The 24544-nt window shown below is 41.4% G+C and overlaps 1 pseudogene; it reads left to right on the plus strand.

Moving 5' to 3' along the window:
* LOC109817265 (cystinosin homolog) overlaps window positions 1-24544 on the plus strand; it is a 65973-nt pseudogene that overhangs the window by 7555 nt on the left and 33874 nt on the right.

Raw genomic sequence — 24544 nt, forward strand, 5'->3', positions numbered from 1 at the left:
TCTCTAATGAGAACGGGCTGTTCTGCAAGGAGAACGGGCTGTTCTCATTGCAGAACGGGCCGTTCTCCAAGACGGGCCGTTCTCCAAGTAGAACGGGCCGTTCTGTAAGGAGAAAGGGCCGTTCTCCAATGAGAACGCCCCGTATTAAAGTTATTTTTAAGGCCTTTTGGACAGACTGGAACGGCTCGTTCCAGTTTAATTTTCTTTTCACAGCCAGACTTTTAAGATCGGTTATAAAACAACCGATTTTAAAAGTCTAACTTTTAAAATCGACTCTTTCAAAATCGGTTACGGAACTGATTTTAAAAGTTAAAAATAACCTATTTTAAAATTCATTTTTCCACTAGTGATTATTATACAAATTATTATAGAGCTGTCAAAACGGGTAACCTGGCCTGGCCCAGCCTGGCCCACTACGGGTTGAGCATTTGGTGGGTTAACCCAACCTGGCTCATTTATTAGTGAGCTCAAAAAAATTGAACCCGGCCCGGCCCACCACGGGTTGGTGGGTTAAACGGGTTGGCTCACCTAATTTTGAAAAACATGTAAAACCCTAAACCCTAAACTGAAAACAAACCAAATTGGCAAACTTCTCTCGATGGGCTCACGATGTGTGCGGCGGCTCGCGGTGCGCACGGTGGCTTGCGGTGCGCGCGGTGGATCACGATGCGTGCGGCGGCTCACGGTGCGCGGTGACTTGTTGTGCGGTGCGGTGGCAGCTATGCGGTGCAATGTGGTGGCTGGTGCGGTGTGGTGGCAGCTATGGTGGCTGGTACGGTGTGGTGGCAGTTATAGTGGCTGATGCGGTGTGGTGGCAGTAGCTATGGTGGTTGTGCAGTGCGGACTGAGGGTGTGAGAGTGCAGGCTGTGCAATTATCCTTTTCTGAAGTTCAAATTGAAAAATGAAACCCTAATGGGCTACATTGGCCCAATAAGTATACATTTTTTTTTATTACGGGTTAGTGGGTTAGCCTGGCTCACCATGGGTTCAAGCTGGGTTAGTCTGGCTCACCATGGGTTCAAGCCAGGTGAGCCGGGTTGTTAGTGAGCCGGGTTCGAAATTAGCTTGTACTGAAATTTTTTAAATTTTTTTTTACCCAACCCGGCTCGATCCCGTGGTGGGCTGGGTTGGCTCACCAGGCTGAGCCCACTTTGACAGCTCTAAATTATTCTACTCTCACTATTTCCTTATTATTTCATTGATTATCTAAACTCATTACATTTTGGTACTTTCATTTCCACCATGGCTGAAAACACACGCCTTAAGGAGTTTGACCCCAATGTGAAGAAAATCCTTGACCTCATGGAGAAACGTGATCTCAGTTATACCAAACGCTTTGAGAAGCTCAAGTTGGCGATCAATGACGTTTCCAAGCAAAATAACCCAAGTGGTTCGAACTGACAAACCAACCCCCCATTTCAGGTAAGGAATATTAAGCTTGATTTTCCTAAATTTGACGATACAAATGTTCTATAATGGATTCAAGGTTGAGCAATTTTTTGGGTATTACTCCACTCTTGAGCTCCAACTATTTACTATTGTTGCGATCCATTTGGAAAATGATGTTGTACCTTGGTTTTAGATGATGCAAAAGAACAACCCCTTCCAATCTTGGGAAGGTTTTACTAAGGCATTAAAACTCGAATTCAGTCATTCTCCCTATGAATGCCCACAATCTGCTCTGTTTAAACTATCACAATCGGGATCTTTTAATGATTAATATGTAGAGTTCACTACTTTGGCTAATCGTGTTATAGGGCTTACAATAGATGCCATACTAGATTATTTTTTTAGTGGCCTCAAACTTGAAATTAGAAGAGATGTGTTAGCTCAATCACTAAACTCTATTTTTAAAGTTGGGTCCTTAGCCAAACATTTTGTAGAGAAATACAACTCTAACCTAAAACCTTACTTTTCATCTAGCTATCCCAAAACCTCAAACACAAAACCAAACATAAGCTAACAATAAAAAATAAATGCCTTACCACCCCTGTTACCCACACCAAATTAACATGAAACCATTTACCCAACCTTTCAAACCATCCAATGTTAAAAACATCACCCCTGCTAAAATGCAAATCCGTAGAGAGAAAGGTTTGTGCTATACTTGAGATGACAAATTCACGCTAAACCATAGATGTCTTAATAAACAATACCTATTGCTACAATATGAGGAGACTGAGGACCCTTCGAATAAAACAAACCCATATGAAACCTTACTCATACCAACCTTGACCCCATTTTGGACCATCATCTCTCCATCAACGCCCTTAAAGGCTCTCACGGAGTGGGTACAGTGTGATTCCAAGGCTCTATTCAGGGTGTCTCCATTCAAATTTTGTTAGACAGTGGTAGTCCCGATAATTTTCTACAGCCTCGACATGCAAATTACTTGGAACTAATAGTTGAACCCATTTCTAGTTTTCAAGTTATGGTGGGCAATGGAAATTCCTTGATGGTTGAAGGATTGATACATGAACTTAAGGTTTCAGTATAGGGTCATACACTCACTCTTCTAGTAAATTTGTTATCAATTTCTGGGGCGAATTCAGTGTTGGGCGCATCATGGTTGGCGGCCTTGGGCCCCCATATTTCATATTACAGTGCATTGACTTTAAAATTTTACTTGAATGGTGAATTTATTACTCTGCATGGTGATCACTCGAAGCTACCCAACAACAAGGTGAAGACAGTATTGGAGAGGTTATCTTTGCCAAACTTATACTCAATGGTATAAGTTTGGCAAAGATTACCTTGGTCATATTTTTTTGGGCAAGGGTGTCTTGATGGACCACAACAAGGTGAAGACAGTATTGGATTGGAAAATCCCAAAAATAATGAGGCAATTGCTGATTTTTAGGATTGATAGGGTATTATCATCGATTTATTAAAGGTTATGCTTTCGTAGCTAATCCATTAACCAATTTGCTTAAAAAGGATAATTTCCATTGGGATTTTCAAGCCACTCTTTCTTTTGATAACCTCAAGAAAGCCATCACTTAGGCTCCTATTTTGGCACTATCGAACTTCTCCAAACCATTCATTTTGGAAACTGATGCATCAGGGACAGGCATCGGTATAGTTATTAGCCAATCACAACATCTAATTGCTTTCTTTTCAAAGAAGTTGTCACCACACATGTAAAATCAATCTGTATATACAAGAGAATTCCATGCAATAACTGAGGCTATTGCCAAATGTTGGCACTACTTAATTGGACATAAATTCCTGATATGAACCGATCAAAAAAGCATAAAATGTCTCATGGAACAAGTCATTCATAATCCCGAATAGCAAGCCTGGCTGCATAAGTTCTTGGGATATGATTTTACCATTGAGTATAAGTTTGGCAAAGATAACCTCTCTGTCGAGATCTTGTTTCATGGCTTTTTCTCAGGCTAAATGGGATCTCATCACAAACCTACGTGATGTTGTTGCTGTTGATTCGAAACTCTCAGATATTATAAGACTATAAAGTGTAGGCACTCCCTTAAGTCCTCATTATATCATTCAAAATACATTGTTGTTCTGGAAGCAAAATTTTATGGTACCAGCCCAACATCCCTTGATTCAAACTATCTTGTAGGAGTTCCATAGCTCTCCAATAGGTGGCCACTCGGGTATTGTATGCATATTGGCACGAGTTTCCTCCCAGTTTTACTGGCAAGGTATGCACCAGGATATTAAATCTTATGTCCAACAATGCTTGATATGCCAACAAGCCAAATCATCCACTACTTTATCCGCAGGACTGTTATAGGCCCCCTTATCCCTCAATAGATTTGAGAAGACTTGGCCATGGATTTTATTGTTGGCCTTCCCCCATCTTATAGCTTCACCATGATTATGGCTGTCATCGATTGTCTCTCTAAGTATGCACATTTTTGCATGCTGAAGGTAGATTATTCAAGCAAGCAAGTAGTTGAGGTGTTTATGAAATTCATTGTGAAGTTGCATGGAATACCAAGGTCAATAGTTTCAAACCGTGACAGAGCCTTTACAAGTAATTTTTGGCAACAACTTTGTAAATTAAGTGGCACTACCTTAGCTATGAGTACCGCCTACCATCCATAATCTGATGGTCAGTTGAAGCTCTTAATAGATGCTTAGAAATGTATTTACGATGCTTCACAGTTGATGGTCCAAAAAGTTGGAGTAAGATGCTACCATGGGCAAAATACTAGTATAATACTTCCTTCCAAACCATTATTGGCATGACACCATTCAAAGTAGTTTATGGGATAGACCCTCCTAATCTTCCTAAATATGTCAAGGATGCCACTAAACCCCCTTCTTCACAAGAAATGTTGTTGCATCGTGATCAGACATTATTGTGTCTCAAGTAGAATTTGATGAAAGCACTAGTGGAAAAAAAGCTTTTAAAATCAATTATTTTTAACTTTTAAAATCGGTTCCGTAACCGATTTTTAAAAGAGCCGATTTTAAAAGTTAGACTTTTAAAATCAGTTAAATAACCGATTTTAAAAGTTAACTTTTAAGATCGGTTGTCTTATAACCGATTTTGAAAGTCTGGGTGCAGAAAAAAATTAAATTGGAACGGGCCGTTCCAAGTTGTTAAAAAGGTCTAAAATTATGGTTTGGAACGGGCCGTTCTACCATAGTTTGGCATGAGTTAAAATCAATTCAGAACGGCCTGTTCTCCTTGTAGAACTGCCCGTTCTCCTTTCAGAACAACTCATTCTCCTTGCAGAACGACCCGTTCTAGATTCAAAATTTACCTAAAATGAACCTACAACGAAAGTAAAGACACTAGAAAAGCATGAGAAGACGAAAACGAAAACGACAACGAAATTTACCTTTTGGAAGACTTTAGAAAATGAGAGCGCGAGAGAGTAAAAAATGGAATGGAGGGAAAGATTAAAGAGAATGAGAATGGAGGGGAATATAAAAGGTTTCTGACGATACTTTTAAAATCGCTTCTTAAATAACCGATTTTAAAAGTAGCACTTTTAAAATCAGTCATAAAATAACTGATTTTAAAAGTATTTTTAAGATCGGTCATTTTATAACCGATCTTAAAAGTTATGTCTGATACAACTTTTAAGATTGGTTCTTTTGTAACCGATCTTAAAAGTTATGTCAGACATACGTTTTAAGATCGGTCATAAAATAACCGATCTTAAAAGTACTTTTAAGATCAGTTAAATTTTAACCGATTTTAAAAGTATTCATATTATTTACAAAATTGTCACCGCGTCACTTTTAAGATCGGTTACCTTGTAACCGATCTTAAAACTCAGATTTTAAATCCAATTTTTGCACTAGTAAAACACAAAATTTGATGAAGAAATATGTCGATCAGAAACGAGTTCATATGGAGTTCCAAGTGGGAGACCTCGTGATTGTGAAACCCCAACTGTATCGACAACATTCAGTAGCTTTTTGCAAAAACCAGAAGGTTAGCCTTCGTTATTTTGGTCCTTTTCCACTAATGAAAAGGATTGGACCTGTTGCTTACAAATTATCATTGCCTCCTATAGCGAAGATCCACCCTAGTTTTGCATGTTTCTTTATTGAAATCGTGCAAAGGAACATAAGCAATAATATCTGCCTTCTGCCTTTTCTCACTAATGAATTTGGCCCTGTTATTCAACTGCTCAAGGCGTTACAATCCAAAGTCATTTTACAAGAGAATCTACATATACCTCGAGTACTTGTCCAATGGGAAAGGTTGGATATCTCTAAAGCTACTTGGGAAGATGTGTTCACTTTGCAAATTAGGTATCCTAACTTCTACCTTAAGGACAAGGTTGATTTCCATAGGGGAAGAAATGTTATGAATGGTGCGGGTAGTGAGCATGTGGGGGACGTGGGATCCGGTGGACACATGGCAAAGAGGGAGGAAAACAAAGGCAACTGCAAAAGTGAAAGGAAAAGAATAACCAATTCTGCACTGAATGATTTCGTGTGGGGGACCACGTGATTATAAAAGGGAAATTGCTAAAAGAGAAAGGGTGTCGATTGTAGAATTGTCTCTTTATCTCTCTTCGCCTTTTTGGGATATTGTTTGTCAATTCTGTTATTTCTGTAACTTCTATTCTTTTTGTAATTACTGACAGCTTGTTGTTTCATCATTTCCTCATATGAATTTTTCATATTTCACATTACGATATAGTTATTCTACTCTCACTATTTTCTTATTATTTCATTGATTATCTAAACTCATTACATATACATTTTTAAGGGATCTAATTAGTAATTTACCCTTAAATTTGGAAATCTAAAAGGTTTGATAATGGGTATAACTTACTATTTGGAAGAATGTATTTGGGGTGTTCAAATTATATCTAGGGAATCAATTTTGAAGTTAAATAACGGAACTAAACGTTAATATAATTTAAATTTGGATTGAATTTATTGATATGAACATATTAAGAAAGTGAAACTGATTTATTAATTGCATTACAAGAAAAGAGCATTACGCAGAGATATGTACATATAAACTGATTCTGTACCTGCATGTCTATCCACACCCACATTTTATTTGCTAAAATCCACTTTCCACTATAGAATATTTTAATTTGATATTAATGTTATCGACAGCTAAACTTGTTAATTTTGATTTTGCTTCAGATGATACCAGTGGCACAAAATGATGTAGCGTATTCAGCCCATGCTGTTCTAATTACGGCAGTTACCTTATTCCAGATTGCAATATACCATGTACATATATTTCTTTTTACATTGCAATTAAAGTGTTAGTAAGATGATAATATGTTGACAATTTTGCAATTTCTAATAAATTTAAGACTATATATTTAGATAATTTTTAAAAATACTTCTAACAAAAACAATCAAAATAATCTATTTAGATAAACCTTTGCAGGAGACATTTATAAGAAAAAAAATGGGAAGAAGAGTTCAAATAAATCAATATTTTTATAATTAAATAGATCATTGAACCGGGACATACATGAATTAATTGCAAGACCCACACACTTTTCCCCCATTCTTGCTTCTTTCCCCTCTCATTTTCCTTTCTTTCTCATTCACTCTTCCTTTTAAACCCCAAATGTGTTAAACCCATTCACTTCATGTGATTCTTGAAGGTTGTTGAAGATAGGAGAGCAAGGAAGCTCGAAGCCTTAGTTGAAACCTTGTCTCCATTCTTCCTCTTCTTCTTCCTTCTCGAGGACTCGAAACTCGAATTTTCATTTTGATTTAAGGTAATGGAAGCTAGAAATTTACCATTAATTGATGCTTGTAGCATGAAAGTGGTGTTGTTTGATGGGTTAGCTGAACGGGGATTAATTTGTGTAACATTTGAGCTAAAAGTGAGGTGTTGAGTGGAAGTGAGAAAATGTGGTGGTTCGAGTCAGATTCTTGATGCATGTGAGTTATGTGATGTTTTCTGTGTTGTATATTGATGGTAGTGTGTTCTTTGTGTAGGTGCATGTGTTGGGTCTCCTTGGATTGCAGGTTTTTGAGGGATTATAGGTGAAAAACGAAGGTGTGAAGCCATGAAAGTGCATAAGCTATGCATTTAGCGCTACAGTTGTGAGAGAAAATAGGGAGGCTGAGATCTGGCGCTACAACTCCAAGTTAGGCACTGCATCCTTAGAAGGAATTGATTTGGCAGAGACCTGGAGCTACAACTCCAAGTTGGGCACTACAACCCTAGGAGAAAACGAAGCTAGGAGAAAGCCAGAGCTAGAGCTCTGCAGTGCCAAGGGTATATGACCGAATTTGATCTTGAGGTCTGCGTAAAAGTTGTAGCGTTGGATGTTATCTTTCCAATGGCGCTAGAATCACCTAAAAAGGAGGTCTAGAACTCCAGTTATGACCTTTTTAGTGAGAAAAGGTGAAGCTATCAAGATTTAAGCTAGTTGTTGTGGTTTTTATATTTTTTAACAAGGTAGATGATAGAATAAGGACTTGATATCTTCATAAGAGTTGTAGGGAATATTTTTGTCTTTCTTATGAGATAAGGATGAGAATGATAGGAGTAATATAACTTCATATATTTTGTTTTATGTAAAGGTTGTCATTTCACAATAAGTGATTTGGTTAAGTTGAAAGTTGTATTAGGTGCTTAGGTTGATTTATATTTTTTATGTGTGTAAGTTGGCATGATAGATGAATTGCAAATATGTAGTATGAGTTTTATTATGTGATGAAAATATAGTGTGATAATATAAATGATAAAATGTTGAATAATGATGATTGTTGTAGTATGATGAGAAAATATATAGTTGTGAGTTGAGAGTTGCATGTTGAACCCTAGTTGTGTAGATGTGTAGAGATGGTATCTAATTTGTTGAGATGACTATGATGTTTGAGTTGTGAGTTCAATGAGATGATAACTATTTTGTTGTGCTGTGAAGATGAGTTGTTGATCACTAGGACTAGGGGGATATTTTCGAAGTTGCTCATCTCATTGTGTAGATTGAGATAATTGTGGTACTCTAAGAGCCCAATTTGTTGAAAAACCCTCATAAGGAAGTTGTCCCTCAGAGTGGATGATGTGTTCTCTTCTAGGACTTAGTTGGTTCCGTATGTGGACAAAGTCAAGGTATACGTGTATAAAGCAACCACAATATAAGGGTAAGGTCAAGCTATACCAATTACAAGCGGCCAATTCGAGTAAAGTATGAAGTTGAGAACTTAGTTCCTAACCCAACATCGGAGGGTTGTAATATTTGGAGGATAGTTAGTAGGCTAATCTCATAGGTGACTTAGTTGATCTAGCTAATGTCATGGTAGGCATAAATCCAGTTGTCCTATCTTGACATAATACTATACTTCCTTGTTTAAGTGGCAAAGTCTGAGAAACTGTTATCGTGTTGTGAATTTTTATTCAAATTTTTTGTTTACCTAGCAAGACCAAAAAAGTTTTGTGTTGTAGGAGATCTCCAAGTTAAACTGCTCACCTTGTGTTGTAAGAGATCTCCAAGTTGAAATGTGTGACGACGCATATGTGTTGATGAGTTGATATTGTAATGATATGAGTTGTATGCGTTGATGTGTTATGAAGGTGTTGTTGACATATGTGTTGTTTATGTGTTGTGTGTTGTATGTTGAACTAGTTAATGATGACGATAGTGATGTTAAATTGTTTTCCTACATATGTGTTGTTTATTTTTCCTAGCTTACTTTTACATGTTTTCCTGTGGTTTGAACTGTGATGATCATATGATGTATGAGAACATGGTAGGGATAAACTAGTGTTAACTGATGGAGGTCACTTGGTGGTAGGAGTTGGAGAGTTATGTTTTGTTGACTACCTCTAGTGGTAAAGTTTATTTTGTAGACCATTGTATATATTTTGACATATTAGGCCTCCTTTGGTGCGTAGTGGTGTGTGTGTATATATATATATTCATGTTATACTATTTAGTGTATATTTCTAGTTGTTTAATTGTGTTATTCTGTAGTGTGAAGACTATGTCGGATTATTATAATAATAAAATAATAATAATTATTATTATCAATATAAATAATATTAAATAAATATAATATCTTATTATATTAAATAATATTTTGTATAAATTATTAGCATTTAATGTAATATAATATTTAAGATCTAAATTAAATATAATTTAATGATTAAGTTTAAATTTTAATAAAAAAATAACTATATTCATTAATAATAACAAGTTTATATTTAGAATAAAGGGTATCAAATTAATATAATATAAATTATAAAAAAATAAAAATATTAAAAATTACAAATTAACATAAATGATTAAATTATATTTATAAGATTGTACTATCCGTACTGCGAAGCCGAGCTCCAAGCTCGGCATCACAGCGCAGGACGACCTCAGACACGCGTTGTGTGACGTCAACTCGTCAACCAAATAGGTCATAACTGATCTCAGGCCCAAAGCCCAGTAAAACCCTAACTCATACTAAGGTACGTGCATTATTTATACGAGACTAATACTCCCACAAACCCTAACTTTGGCATCGGAGTCTCTTTTGCAGGTACCACCCCCCATCTTGGAGCATCAAGCGTACCAGTGAAGAAGGCTCACCGATCTTACCCAGCAGATCGTCCCTACCACCGATCTCCGGTAAGAACATTTGGCGCCCACCGTGGGGCCGATCAAGACAGCTCTTATCGGCCACGCTTGTGGTTTTCACCAGAAGCCATAGCAGACGCGCAACATACGACCTAGATCACACAACTAGCATGGACAATGAAGTAGTATTGAGAAGGCTGATTTAGCAGGTCGAGCAGATGCGGCAGCAACACACTGCCGATCTGCAAAACATGCGTGCCAAGCATGAAACTGACCTAGCAGTAATGCAAACCGCTAATGAGGCAGACCTAGCGGTGCTGCGAGCCAAGAATGAGCGTATCCGCTCTCAACTACCACGACGCACCTCTGATCAACCCCCTCAACCAAGTCACCTAAACAAGGAAGAGGGGCAATCGATTTCCCAACCACTGACAGCGCTTAGGGCATAGACTCCCAAGCCTGCCACACATCGGTCACATGCACCGACGAACAGGTCAACCCATGAGGTCAGCAATGCCCCTGCACACATCACGGGAAATCAAGCGACCTTCCTTCGTCATCCCTTTGTGGATGGCATTATGGAAACGCGCCCTCCCATTTGGATGGAAGCCTCTCCATATCGACCGTTACGACGGCACGACGGATCCGGACGAGCACATCGACCTCTATACTACATAGCTAAATCTTTACACTAATGAGGATGTTATTCTGTGTAGGGTCTTTCTGACCTCGCTCAAAGGGCCAATGAATCACAGGTATGGACTTTGCATGTTGATGGGTCTTCCAACTCTAAAGGTGGTGGTGCAGGTATCATTTTGGAAGGACCAAATCAAGTCACTTTGGAGCAATCCCTCAAGTTCAGCTTCAAAGTGACCAACAACCAGACGGAATACGAGGCGCTTCTCGGAGGACTGAGGCTAGCTCGTGACCTTGGACCACGAAGATTGAGTTGCAACAGCGACTCAAAACTCATGGTAGAACAGCTCAGCGGGACATACCAGGCTAAAGACACTCTCCTGCAACAGTATTTCCATATGGCATCACAATAGATCTCGTCCTTCGACGAGTTCACCATGCATCATGTGCCGCGAGAACAGAACGTCAAGGTTGACCTCCTATCAAAACTCGCTAGCACCAAACGTCCTGGACAACATCAGACCATCATCTAGGAAACCTTGCACTCACCCAGCCTAGACGACAAGGTCGTCAACACCAGTAACAGCGAAGACCAAGGATGGATGACTGGCATCTGGAACTTCTTGAAAGAAGAAGTTTTACCCGAGGATAAAGATGAAGCTCGGAAGATGCGAGGCAGGTCGGCCAAGTTCGTAATTTTCGGAGACGAGCTGTTCAAGCGAGGCATCTCCACCCCTTTACTCAAATGCTTGACCACACCTCAAGCCACTTATGTCATTGAAGAAATCCACCGAGGTATACGTGGTAAGATTCTGGAGCGCGCTTGATGGCGAACAGAGTACTTCGAGCTGGTTACTATTAGCCCACCTTGAAGTCGGACTGCCAAGCCTACGTGCAGAAATGCAAAGAATGCCAACAGTTCGGCAACGCACATCGGCAACCACCTGAAGCTCTCCACTAGATGATGTCCCCATGACCTTTCTCCTAACGGGGAATGGACATCCTAGGGCCGTTCCCCCGCGAAAGGTCAACTCAAATTCCTCCTGGTGGCCATTGATTATTTCACCAAATGGATCGAAGCATGCCCACTTGCCAAGATCACCACGGAGAATATACGGAAGTTCACTTGGAAGAGCATCGTATGTAGGTTCGGAATCCCTCATTCCCTTGTTACTGATAACAGCCGACAGTTTATTGCGCAGGGCTTCGAGGACTTCCTTCGGGAACTCGGAGTTAAACACCTCCCAACCTCGGTGGAACACCCGCAAACTAATGGCCAAGCCGAAGCATCAAACAAGGTGATACTCCGAGAACTCAAAAAGCGGCTCAGAAATGCCAAAGGAAAGTGGGCCGATGAACTCCCTAGCATCCTCTAGGAATACCATTGCCCCCCCAGTCAACTACGCAAGAAACGCCTTACAGGCTGACTTACGGAGCTGACGCGATGATCCCAGTGGAGATCGGAGAGACATCTCACCGACGCCAAGTCTTCAACAGCGAGCAGAATGCTCAAGAGTTAGCAGCTGACCTCGACTTACTTGAAGAACTCAGAGATGAAGCTCGGATTCATGAAGAAGCCTATAAACTCCGAGCTTCCAGAAGGTACAATACGCGAGTACGACCTCGCTCTTTTCGAGTCGACAACCTGGTGTGGCAACTACTAGGCGAAGCACGGAAAGATGCATCAGATGGAAAGCTTGCTCCCAACTAGGGTGGCCCATTCCGAGTTGTAGAAGACTTGGGAAACGGAGCATACAGGCTAGAAGAACTCAGTGGCAAAGTCATCCCACGGACTTGGAACGCCACGCACCTTAAGTTCTATTTCAGCTGAACTTGTAAGAATGAGTTGTGCACTCTTTTCCCGCTTCAGCTTTTTGTCCCAAAAATAGAAAAATGGGTTTTGGCTAAGAGGGTTTTTAACGAGGCACATATATACAATCAATAAAATATCTCATTCTTTTCCGTTCATATTTTCTTAATTTTGCATCACTTTACCATAAGATGCCTTATGCTAAAACCAAGGTCGAGTTTGAACCTTAGCACGATTTATTTCTCTCTACGCCGACTTATTTCACTCATAAACGAGGTCGAGTTCGAACCTTAACACAACTTATCTTACTTTACGCGGAGGTCGAATTCGAACCTTGGTCCGACTTATCTCGCTATTAATCAAGGTCAAGTACGAACCCTTAATACGTTTCGCTTAAATCCAAGGTCGAGCCCAGCGAACCCTGATATTGCCCGTATCCCATTCAAGGTCGAGTTCGAACCTTCATACGATTCATTCTACTCTGGTCTGAGGTCGAACTCAGACCTCGGAATAACCCACTCAAGGTCGAGTTCAAACCTTGGCATAATCCACTCAAGGTCAAGTTCGAACCTTGGGATAATCCACTCAAGGTCGAGTTCGAACCCTAGCATAATCCACTCAAGGTCGAGTTCGAACGTTGGTATAAACAACTCAAGGTCGAGTTCGAACCTTGATATAGACAACTCAAGGTCGAGTTCGAACCTTGGAATAAACAACTCAAGGTCGAATTCGAACCCTGGTATAAACAACTCAAGGTCGAGTTCGAACCTCGGTATGATCCATTCGAGGTCAAGTTCGAACCTCACTGCGAAACACCTCAATTTCGCCCAAGGTCAGATTCTGAACCTTGGAACAAATCACTTTGCTCTAAATCGGGTCTAAGCGCCACAAAGTACAAAAATACACAGCAAATGCTGAACGCGTTTTCAAATCGCGCAGACAGGAAAAAATCAAGCCTAAAGCGTAAACGCGAAATCAAAGAAAAGCGCAAAAGCAAACAACCAAAAAATATATATACACAACAATGTTTGTAGAGTTCAACACATGAATTCAAAGGAAAAAATCAAACAGAGAAAAATCAACTAAGCTATTACAAAAGCGGCCTAGGCAGAGGCGTTTTCACTCGAGCTGTCCTCGAGGTCGTCCTCCTTCACCAGCTTTCCAAAACGGACCTCTTTCTCCATATGCATGGCGGAGAAGTCGAACCCCGGTGTGAGAAGCCTCGCCTTGCGAGCTTCCTTGAGGAATCCCCTCTTGTGCTCAAAGACGACAGCCCACTCCGTTTCCTCGAGCTTCTTCTCCAGCCCCACTTTCACCTCCTCCAGCCTCGCAAGGTCCACCTTCAAAGTGGTAACCTCCTCTTCTTTCCCACCGAGAAGGACCTCGTCACAAAGATGCTTCTCGACCGCCGCTACCAATTCAGCCTTCTGCGCGGTGACCTCGTCCTCCAAGGCGCGCACCCGAGCGCGGGAAGAGCTGGAGAGTTCCTGCAACTCACCAACCTGAGCAGCATAAGTCTCATTAGATCTCAGAGCAATCTCCAGAGACTTCTGAATCCTCTCCACCTCCCTCCAAGTAGCCTGAAGCTCAGCCTCGTTCTGCAGCTTGGCGTCTCCAAGAGCGCCCGCCAAGGCCCGATTCTCTCCCTTCAAGGCTTTGTTCTCCTTCCTCAAGGCCTTCGCTTCTTCCTTCAAGGGTTGAACTCGGCCCCTCAACCTGGCCAGGTCCTCCTGCTGCTTGGACCACCTATGCTTCCAATGGTCCACAACGGCCATAGCCCTCTGCAGAAAGACCTGGGCAGCATCAAGACCTTCCACAGGCCCGACCTCTTCAATCATCCCCTGGTCAGTCGAGCTCAGCGAATCCTTGGGGAAGAACTTCTCAGCGGTCACCCCCGCACTCCACAGCGAATCCATGTCAGCTGAAGCACTCACATGGTCCAATCGCACCTGCGAGCGATCCTTCCCAAAGCGGTGAGAAATATATTGGCTCTGGGAGGCCCCCTGCGATGGACCAGACGACAGCGCTGAAACTACAAGCGTAGCTGTGGGGACCTTAGAACTCAGCCCCTTGCCGCGAGCCTCGACAAAGGCAGAAGCAGGCGCCCCCTGCTCGGCAATGGGAGGGTCCACGACTGGCGTTTCTAACCTCGGAGGCACCAAAACCTCAGCAACATTCCCTGCCTGTAAGGAACAAAAATTCCCTTTTAAGATAAAGGTCAAGCAGAACGTAGTATAAAAGAAAAGTCACAAGGCAAGACACCTACCTTGGTAGCCTAAGCAACATGCTCAGCAACCTGATCCATCTCCTCTGTGGCCACTTGAGGAGCCTCCTTGGGCGGCGGACTCCTAGTCAGGTCCACCACGTCAGCGTCAGCAGCCTTGGAGGTCACCTCCTCGGCATCTAGAGGGGCAGAGGTCCCCCCGACCTCCTTCTCTCCCCTCTTTATTTTTCTATTTGTCTTTAGAGGGGCAACCTCCTCTTCCTGAGGCTCGGGGACCTCAATTTTGGTAACATTGTAGCGGTGCTTCAACTCACGCCACTTGTTTCTGCTCATTATGCCTGCAAACACAAAAAACCAAAGGCATTAGCAAAAGAAGCTTTTACAAACCCTAACAATTTAAGAAAGATGGGATACTCACTCTCTAAGCCCCTCTCCTTGTACGCCGAGTTCGCAAGCGACAGGACGAGCTTGCAATCCAGCGGGCGAGGAAGTGCTTCAAGGTTTTTTATGGCGGTCAACTCTACAGCTGTCAATTGCAATTTTCCCTCCCCGTGAAATCTAGTCGGGGTCTGCCGCCAATAGAAGGGGAACTTCGACAACCTGCCAGAGTAGAATGCCCCATCCTCCAACGGGTTGACATCCACAAGCGCCACCCAAAAAAATTCTTGTTTGAAATTTTTATATGATTGGGAGTAAAGGGAAAATAGACCCCCATCCTTACTCCCACTTAGAGACATTATTCCATAAGGAGGAACACCCATTTTTAACTGGTAAAAATGAAGAAAAATGAGCAGAGACACCTCTATCCCCAAGGCCGAACACAAGACTTGGAAAGCCCTAAAAAAACCCCAACTATTGGGGTGCAATTGGCAAGGAGCCGAGTTGATGAAATTCAAAAAAGTCACACTCGAATTGAGTGAAAGGAAGACAAACACCTAAATCCCTAAAAAGACATTGATATACATAGAAATGGGGAGGGTCAGAAGAACTCCCCATATAGACACGCTCGTCGGGCCGACAGGGCTCGAGCCAGATGAACGCGGAGACGGAAGAATCATAGATCTTGTGCGATTTTCGTATCGCATTGATCTCCATGAAGAACCTGAACACACTCTGGCACTCCCCCAAGTCACGCCTGACCTAGTCGTAGCCAGGAACGCCGGGGACGAAATCCTTAGGCAGGTTCTCCACCTTTTTCTTTTCGGTGGCGGCCGTGCCGGTAGCCACCGCCTTGTCGCGCGCCTTACCCTTGCCCTTGGCAGGCGCAGAAGATGCAACACCATTCTCTCCAGCCATCAAGAAAAAAAAAAGACTCGAAGAGGGAAAGAGTTGAGAAGAAAGAGAAAGAAGACCACAAAAAGGAAGTACCTGGTACTCTTCCTCAAAAAACAACCCTAACAACAACTGGGTTACTAGAAACGGCGACGGAGGTAGAGAAAATGGAGATGGAAGATGAACAGAGCTGCAAGAAGCAGCATGCGCGAGAAGTCAGGAAGAAAGAAAATGAAAAAGAGTAAAGTGAATGGGAAGGGGCGCAAGAGAGAGAAAGAAAAGGTTTCCTCCAAAATTCAAAACGAGCACGACACGTGTCGGTCAGGGAACACAACTGACGACACATTAAATGAAGCCCATTATGACGGGTACAAGTCATCATTGCATAACCGTCAGTCTCATTAACACGTCGCCTGCATGTTTTCGAGAAAGAGGCGACAGTTGCAACACATGGTATCTTGACAGGTAGGCATACGCAAAAGGTCAGTGCTCCCTGACGAGCTCGATCTTAACTCCTCGACCTACGGTCTTCGGAGCTTGGGGGCTAGTGTACTATCCGTACTGCGAAGCCGAGCTCCAAGCTCGGCATCATAGCGCAGGACGACCTGGGACACGCGCTGTGTGACGTCAGCTCGTCACCCAAATAGGTCATAACTGATCTCGGGCCCAAAGCCCAGTAAAACCGTAACTCATACTAAGGTACGTGCATTATTTATACGAGACTAATACTCCCACAAACCCTAACTTTGGTATCAAAGTCTCTTTTGCAGGTACCACCCCCATCTTGGAGCATCAAGCGTACCAGTGAAGGAGGCTCACTGATCTTACCCAGCAGATCGTCCCTACCACCGATCTCCGGTAAGAACAAAGATAAATATTACAAATAAGTTATTCTAATTTATAATTTTATAAAATATTTTTTTGTATTAAAAATATTTTAAATTAGTTTTTAAAATTTTTTAAAAAATATTTTTTAAACTAAACTAGTTCAAACTGGTTTGAGTGATTTTTTTTACCAATTTTGAATGGTTCTCGATGAGTTCTACCAATTTTTAGTTGATTTGCTACAAAATAATTTTTGAGATCTAATAAATCTAAATTGATTACAAGATCTTGAAGATCTACAATTGATTATAGAGATCATAATATCAATTTTAGCTTTCATCTTTTCTTTTCTTGACCCATGTTATAAAAAAATTACTAAAATTTTAAGCATTTTCTATGTTATATAACTGAGGAACAATCTCAATTAAATAGAGCAAAATAGAGCAAGTCAATTAAAAAAAACGGAGAGAAAAATAGAGCAAGTCAATGATACTATCATTTACTTATAGAAGTTTCACCAAATAAGAGAATGAAATGGGAACAGTAGTACAGTATTATATATGAGCAGTAGTGTAGTATATTATTAGCAAGAGAGAAAAAATTGAGAAGACATGAGCATAGAAAAAAAAAAGATGAAAAACTCATTTGGAAATTCTTGAAGCACTTGAAAAGTCACTTCAAACAATCCTCCAAAATCTGATGGGTTTGGATGTGATTGTTTTATGAATTTGGTATTTATAGATACCACTAAAAAGTTTTTCTAATCCCTCTAATATAACAATCCTTTAAAATCCCTATATTTTTGAATAACAGTGGATTATTTTTAAGTTGTAAAAAGTTTCAAATGAATACCAATGAATTTTAATAAACTCTTTAAAAAATCTTGAAAATCCATATTAAATATCACTAGATTGTTTTTAAGTGACATAAAATTTTGATCGAATACCAATAGACTTTTTTACTGAAAAAAAATCTTTCAAAATCTTATGAAATCCTAAACCAATACATCTCCTTAAATAAATAAGAGAAATATATATTAAAAAAGTGTGTTAGAAATATTGTTAGTAACATTTTGAATGCATTCATTGTCAATGTTTAGAATTGAAGATTGTCCTAAAAGTTGAAAGTTTCTTATGTAGCGTGGAAGTCAGAAAGTATCTAAAATAGCTTTTGGAATCATGATTGGTGTGTGGTTAAGTGCAGCAGTTTGTTTCTTCATAGCCTTGCCTCATCATCGTTGGCTTTGGCTGGTTTCAGTTTTCAAGTACGTTGTCTCTCTTCATCTATTTTGTGCTCGTCAATTCCATTTTGTGAATTTGACCTATTTTAATCTAAGAAGGTATCTTTGATGATTCAGAATCATAGAATTGTCATATATTAATTGCCAAGCATAAGAATTTTCAAGAGTAAACGAGTCTATTACTAAAGTTAATTAGAGAAATTGTACAAACACATCTTTTTTTATTTTTATTTTTTTTATATATAACATTTATAGTATCTTTCATATATATAAATACTACAAAAAAAATTGTCACATAATGACAAATCTTACAATGACAATACATGTCACTAAAAACTATTTTTATCCACTCAATAAATATAATATATGTTGATATATTGTTAAAAAATATGAATATAGGCTATAGTGACACATAGAATATATTGTTAAATTTCATTCAAAATCAACACTAAAATTGTATATAATTATATGTCAAATAAAAATATACCTACATATATTGTACCTATAGTGACACTTTTTGTATATCTTTATATATAACATTTCTTGTAGCGAGAAAGTCACATTATAATATTTTTTTAAGCAATTAAGGAGGTAAACGTAATAGTTAAAGAGTGTCAACGTAATACTTTTCGAACAATAAAAGGAAAATTAGTTTAGGGGTAGAAATAGTGAGGGATCTCAAGGAAATTTACGAAACTATTGTATGTAAATTCTTGAATTTTTCACAATACTTTTTCTGGTTTCATTCTAAATTTTTATTTTAAAATTGATCATGTTGCAGTCTCATCCAAGTTTGTTTGACAATTATAAAATATATTCCTCAGGTGAGGATTTTTCCTACTTTGAAATTGATCATGTATTGTCTATTTTTCTATATAGTTTGTTTGCCAATACATGAATTAGAATTTTTAAATAATGAAGTAACGTACCTTGAAGAATAAGTATATTAATTTGGATTACGGTTCCTTGGGTGCCAAACCTATTTTTGGAGAAGAATACTCTTTTATTCTAATTTAATTAAATATATAACTTCAAGTTTATTAGTTTAATTTATACAAATTTGCAAGTTTATGAAACTATTACATGTCTCTTAGCTATCCTTATTTAATTAAAAAAAAATTGTTATAAATATATACAAGGGTGGAGTGTTGGTTTTACTACACTGGATTTTTCTGGAGGGATAGCAAACTATGCACAAATGGTTATGCAATCATTTGATCAAGGTCTCTTATCTCCTTTACCAATGGATCTTGTTGGTGTTGTTTCACATTGTAGCTTCAACCTTGGAACTCACACTTTTCACATCTTTCTTAATTTCCAGGTTCTTGGAAGAACGTTTATGGGAATATATAGGGAAACTAATGGTGTCTCTGGTATGAACAATGAAATGTCTTCCTATTATTTTGTATGAAATATTTTTGCTTTTGTGTTTTCTTCCATTCTATATTTTATATTTGAGATAAGTATGTTTTTAGTTGTCTAAATTTGGAGTATATATTTTTTTTTTCTCAAATTAAAAATGTTTTTTTTAAATATAAAAAATTATAACTTTGATTTCTCAAATTTAAAATTTAACTTTTTATTATTATAATTTTAAAAAAATATTGTTTCGGTCGTTAATATGACATATAATTAATAATGACAAATTGGAAAGGATTAAAATAATAATTTTTTATATTTTAAAAATTAAAAACACATATTTTAAATTTAAAGAATCAAAGTAATAATATTTGAAATTATCAAAATTATTATTACATATTTTTTATTTTTAGGGATAAAAAATATTGTTCTTACCGGAAATCTGTCGTAGAGGTGATCTCCTGAGTAAGATCAGTGAGCCTCCTTCACTGGTACGTTGATACTCCGAGATGGGGATGGTACCTGCAAAAAAGGCTCTGATGCTAAAGTTTGGGTTTGTATGAGTATGAATCTCGTATAAATAATGCACGTACCTTAATGTAAGTTAGGGTTGTTTTCGGCCTTGGGCCTGAGATTAGATAAGATATGGTTAGATAATATATCTCGTCTGGGACGAGATTCTCTGAGATTAGTTATGATCTGCCTAAATATCGAGCTGACGTCACACAGTGCGTGTCCGAGGTCGGCTTGCGCTGTGGTACCGAGCTTGGAGCTCGGTTTCATAGTACGGATAGTACACTAGCCCCCCGAGCTCCGAAGACCGTAGGTCGAGGAGTTAAATCCGAGCTTGGCGGGGGAAGTGGCCTCTCCCGAACGTTGCTTGTAGAGGTGCCATGTGTCACAACTTGTTCATCTCTCGAAAACGTGCAAGTGGTACGTTAAGGGAAATGACGGTTATGCAATGATGGTTTCGCAATCAATGTGTCGTCAGGCGTGTCCCCTGGTCGACACGTGGCGCGACAGTTTTGAATTTGGGGAAAAACCCTTTCTTTTCTCTCACTCGCGCCTCTTTGCCTTTTCACTTTACTCTTTTTCCCATCCTTTCAGCTTCTTGTGCACGCCTCTTCTCCCATTTCTGTCTATCCTTCGTCTTCATTTTCTCCATTTCATTAATGGCCGGTGGTCGCGGTGCTAGTTCTTTTGCGCCTGCCAGGGGCAGGGCGCATGGCAAGGTGGTGGCTGCCGGAAGAGCCGCTGGCGAGAAGGCGGACCTGCCCCCGCCTACGGACCTGGAGCCAGGCGTTCCTGGTTACGAATGGGTGAAGCGCGAAATGGCTAAGGTCGAGAGTGTGTTCAAATCATTTTTAGAGGTCAACGCGGTTTGGAGAATGCACAGGGTTTGCGATCCCTCTATTTCCCGAATGATCCGGCTGGAGCCCTGTCCGGCCGGAGATGGTGTGTACATGGGGAGGTCTACTGACCCTCCTCATTTTTATGTTTACCAGTGTTTTTTCAGGGACCTGGGCGTCCGTCTCCCTTTCACTCAGTTTGAGTGTGATTTTTTAAATTATATCAATGCGGCTCCTAGCCAGCTACACCCCAATAGCTGGGTTTTTTTAGAGCCTTTCAAGTCTTGTGTACGGTTCTAGGGATAGAGGTGTCCCTTCGGGTTTTTCTCCACTTCTATCAGTTGAAGTTGGGTGTTCCGCCTTATGGCGTTCTTTCTTTGAACGGGGGTAAAGATGGGGGTTTATTTACTCTTTACTCCCAGTCTTACAAGAATTACCGGCAAGAGTTCTTCCGGGTTGCCCTTGTCGGTGTCGATCCTCTGCAGGATGAGGTGTTCCACTTCGGCGGCTTGCCGAAATTTCCTTTTTATTGGTGCCCCGATCCGTCTGGGTTTCACGGGGTGGATCCTTCGCAACTGACAGTTTCGGAGGCGGCTGCCGTTGAGGACCTTAAGGCCCTTCCTCGGCCGTTGGACTGTAAACTTATCCTGTCGCTCGAGAACTCGGTGCAGAGGGAAAGGGGCTTGGAGAGTGAGTATCCCATACTTCCGTAACCTGTTAGGGCTCGTGTAACTCGTTTTTGCTGATGTGTTTTGTATATATTTTTGTTTATTTGTAGGCATCTTGGGGAAGAATTTGTGGCGTGAGTTGAGGCACCGCTACCATGTTACTGAACTCGAGGCTCCTGAACCTCGAGAGGAAGAGGTCTCTCCCCTGAAGACCAACCGTAAAAGAAAGAGGGGCGTGAAAGAGGTCGGGGGGACCTCTGCCCCATGCGACACGGGGGAGGCGACCTCCGAAGCTGCCGGTGTCGAGGCGGTGGACTTGACTGGGAGTCCTCCGCCTGGGGAGGGTGCTCGGGCGGCGACCGAGGGGGTGTTGGCGGCTGCCGAGCCTCTACCTCGACCTATTGGGGTGTCCGCCCGAGCAGCAGAGCGAGCTATTAATGCGACCGTGGCGGGTGCCTTGCTCGATTATTCATTCTTTTGTTCAGTATGTTCTTCTTCAATTTTCTGACTTGGGATTGTCTGTTCAGTATGTTCAGGTTGTCCGAGCTACCGAGGTAAGCAGTGTGTACTTGTGGTCCTTTGATGCATTGTACTCTTGGGTGTTTTCTGCTTGTGAAGTTTATGTTTCTTACTCTTTTTCCCTTTGTAGGTAAGCAGGGTTGCCGCGGTGTCGGGGGCTTCGAGGCCGGGGGCGACGAGGGTTAGTGTTCCTGGTGCGAGGCCAGAGGTCTCTGTCCCTGCGTCGTCCAGTACTCGCAGCAAGGGGCCTAGCTCCGAGATCCTAACTTCTGCTCCAGTGGCGAAGGGACCCCCGAAACGTCTGTACCTTGCATATCGCTATGCGCGGGAGGGCGCGTCGACGCGGTTGGAGCATCTAAGCGCATCAGAGGAGATTGACTCTTTGTGGAGTGTCGCGGTGACTCCGGAGAAGATTTTTCCCAAGGGGTCCCTGAGCACGGCTGATCAGGCGATGATTGAGTCAGCTGGGCCGGTAGGGAGCTTCGATGCTGCCCAGATTTTCCTGCAGAGGGGCACGACCATTGTGGATTATTGGAAACACAAGTGGTCCAAGCAACAGGAGGATATGGCGGCGTTAAGGAGCCGAGTTCAACCCTTGAGTGAAGAAAACAAAGCTTTGAAGGAGGAGAATGGAGTTCTCATTGCGGCTCTTGGTGAAGCGAAGCTGTAGGGGGCCGAGCTCTGAGCTGCGAGGGGAGACCTCGCCCGGGTTCGGGAGTCGCTGGAGGCTGCCTTGCGCTCCAATGAAGGTTATGCGGGCCAAGTTCGCTCTTTGGAGGGTGAAGTAGCGTTTTTGAAGGGTGAACTGGTCTCGGTAACCGAGGAGCATCTTCGTGACGAGGTTATTATCGGTAGCAAGGAAGAGGAGATAGCCGTCCAGAGGGTAAGTCTCTCGGCGCTGGAGGCCGAGAATGCGGCGCTAAAGAGGAGACTTGAGGAGGTTGAGTGTTCTGTTGTGGTGGAGCACAAGAGAGGTTTCCTCAAGGCCGCTCGTCAAGCTAGATTCCTCGCGCCAGGTTTTGATTTCTCCGCTATGCATGTGGAGAAAGTTATTCTCTTTGGGAAGCTCGTCAATGAAGACGACGTGGAGGCTAGTTCCAGCGAGAGTGCCTCTGGGTAGGCCAATTTTGTGATAGCCTAGTTTAATTTTCCGTTTCGAATTCAGGTGTTGAACTCTGGGAACTTTGTTTGTATATATATATATTTTGCCCTATCTTATCTGTGTTTGCGCTCAATTTTGGCTGTTTGTGCTGTTTGAGGCACACGTTTGATGTCTGTTATATGCTTTTGCATGTGGTGATATTTCTATCTTGAGTTGGTGGAGTCGAGGTTCGAGATCTGCCTCGGTCTTTTGTTTAGTGAGATTTTTCGTGGGGGTTCGGACCCGGCCTCAAATGTGCATGTTAAGGTTCGTATTCGACCTCGAATTTTGGCTAAGTAATCGGTGTGAAAATTTATAATTGACCTTAGATTGGAGTCGAGGTCATAACCTGACCTTAAGTCGATCGTGCCGGGGCTTGAATTCGATCTCGGTATTCAGAGTGGGGTGTGCTTTACCAGGATTCAAAGTCGGCCTTAGGTAAGTGGTTCGTACTCGACCCCGGATGAACGTGTTAGGGTTCGTACTCGTCCTTAAATAAATATGTTAAGGTTCGTATCCGACCTTAAAGAAACGCGTTAAGGTTCGTTCTCGACCTTAATCATACTGAGGTTCAAATTCGATCTCGAATAATCGTGGTAAGGTTCGTATTCGACCTTAAGTAAATGTGTTAAGGTTCGTATTCGACCTTTAAGGTTCGTTCTCGACCTTAACCATACTGAGGTTCAGATTTGACCTCGAATAGTCGTGCTAAGGTTCGTATTCGACCTTAAATAAATGTGTTAAGGTTCGTTTTCGACCTTAAATAAATATGTTAAGGTTCCTATTCGACCTTTGTTTAGCGTAAGACATAAAATGACGTAAAAGGAATGTAAAATGAATAGAATGAGTCGCTTTATTGATCGTGTGATTGTGCCTCGTTAAAAACCCTTTCAGCCAAAACCCATCTTTTTGTTTTTTGGGACAAAAGACTGAGGTGGGAAAAGAGTGCACAACTCCTTCATACAAAATTCAACTGAAATAGAACTTGAGGTGCGTAGCATTCCAAGTTCGCGGTATAGGTTTCCCGCTGAGTTCTTCCAGTCTATATGCTCCATTTTTTAGGTCTTTTGTGACTCGGAAGGGGCCACCCTAATTGTGTGCGAGTTTCCCATCCGACGTGTCCTTTCTTGCTTCGCCTAGTAATCGCCAAACTAAGTCGCCTGCTCAGAAAGAGCGAGGTTTTACTCGGGTATTGTATCTTCGGGATGCTCGGAGCTTGCAGGCTTCCTCGTGGATTCGAGCTTTGTCTCTAAGTTCGTCCACCAAGTCGAGGTCAGCTGCCAGCTCTTGGGCATTCTGTTCGTTGCTGAAGACTTGGCGTCTGTGGGATGCTTCGCTAACTTCTACTGGGATCATTGCGTCAGCTCCGTAGGTCAGCCTGTAAGGCATCTCTTGCGTGGTTGATTGGGGGTGCAATGATACGCCCAGAGAATGCTGGGGAGTTCGTCGGGCCACTACCCTTTGGCGTTTCCTAGTCGCTTTTTGAGTTCTCGGAGGATGACCTTATTGGCAGC

The sequence above is a fragment of the Cajanus cajan genome, chromosome 2, assembly GCF_000230855.2.
Source record: "Cajanus cajan strain Asha chromosome 2, NIPB_CcT2T_4, whole genome shotgun sequence".
NCBI classification, from domain to species: domain Eukaryota; kingdom Viridiplantae; phylum Streptophyta; class Magnoliopsida; order Fabales; family Fabaceae; genus Cajanus; species Cajanus cajan.